General features: G+C 47.2%; 1 protein-coding gene across 4 annotated transcripts in view; it reads left to right on the top strand.

Moving 5' to 3' along the window:
• Positions 1 to 1,448, top strand: part of Arhgap28 (Rho GTPase activating protein 28) — a 154,194-nt gene that overhangs the window by 98,688 nt on the left and 54,058 nt on the right. The window lies entirely within an intron of this gene.

The following is a 1,448-nucleotide window of genomic DNA, read 5'->3' as shown; positions in this document are numbered from 1 at the left end:
GGGGGGGGGTGAGGCAGGAGGGGGAGGTGGAGATTTGCCTTAACGATTTTAGAGGGGAAAATGACTTTGAAACGTTCATTGGTGTTATTATATTAACGTACTTGGTATCCCACAAAATAAAAAATCATGTTAAGCACCGAGGGCCTTTTGAGACAAGGTCAAAAGCCAACAGACAGAAACAAACAGAAAGGGGCATAATGGTGCCTAGCCCTTTGAGGTCAAAGTCGCGGGCTGAAAGACCAGCCCAGCCCTTCCTTGCCTTCACTCGTGAGGCTGCCTAAGACATCCAGGGATGTTTTCACGAATCAGAAGTTAACCTTGAGGCAGAAGCCTTCTCACCCTCCATTCTCTCTTTAGCCTTTTCCAACACCGAGACACGATCATTTCTGTGTCTTCGATTGGAATCCCACACCATACAAAAAATTAGCGGTGAACTGTGTGCTTGGAGCTGCTCCTACACTTCCTTTTGTTTTGCTTTTTTTTTTTTTCAGACAGACATTTGAAGGATAGTACCTCCTGTCCCATATCCCTGTCTTTCTTGCTAGCCACCCAGGACCCTCCAGTTCTAATCCGAGGCCTCGGGCTTTGCTGGCATTCTCTCCTTAGGAGTAACTCCCTTACACACTCCCGCTGTGGGTGTCCTCATGTGTACAAGCTCAGGGGGAGTGGGGAATACCTTCTGCTAGCCTAAACTGCTGCAAAGTGCAGGCTTATTAAACTAGAGTGATTTTTGTCCTTGCAGGTATTACTTTGAAAGTACTTCTCAGGATTTTTAAGCACACAATTCGGTGGCTTTGGCAAAGGCAAAGGCATGGCCTTCTCTTAACCATGCATGGAGCGAGATGTCATTTCACCAGGTGTGGTGGTACATGTCTAAAATCCCAGCACTCGGGAGGCTGAGGCAGAGGATCACTAGTGTGAGGCCAACCTGGGCTATATAGTGCTTGGCCTTGTCCCTGTGTGAGACAGACAGACAGACAGACAGACAGACAGACAGACAGACAGATGGGCGAGGGGAGGAAGGGGTCGAGGAAAGGGGAAAGGAGAGGGAGAATTTCATTTAAGCTGGAAGATTTTCTCTTACACTCTCATCTGTCTCATGCCTCCCAGTGACACTGTCTAAAGCCAAAGGCAGCCACAGTTCCCATGTCTGTGTATCACAGGGTCATGTCGCTGTGCTCAGTGATTATGAGATTCTGATTGTGTGTCAGTGAATCCATTGTTTTTCAGTCTGCGGCAGTTGTCGTCTGTATTTCGGGATGCATTAGCGAGGTAGTCTCCCCCCCCCCCTTGGGTGGTTTTTTAGCAACATCAATCAGTGCAGTAGCTGGATATAAAATTAACTCAAACAAATCAGTGGCCTTCCTCTACACGAAGGACAGTCGGGACGAGAAAGAAATTAGGGAAACAACACCCTTCACAATAGTCACAAATAATATAAAATACCT

The sequence above is a fragment of the Mus pahari genome, chromosome 18 (assembly GCF_900095145.1).
Source record: "Mus pahari chromosome 18, PAHARI_EIJ_v1.1, whole genome shotgun sequence".
NCBI lineage: Eukaryota > Metazoa > Chordata > Mammalia > Rodentia > Muridae > Mus > Mus pahari.
Note: the sequence above shows the minus strand (reverse complement) of the source record. Positions and strands in the feature narration are given on the sequence as shown.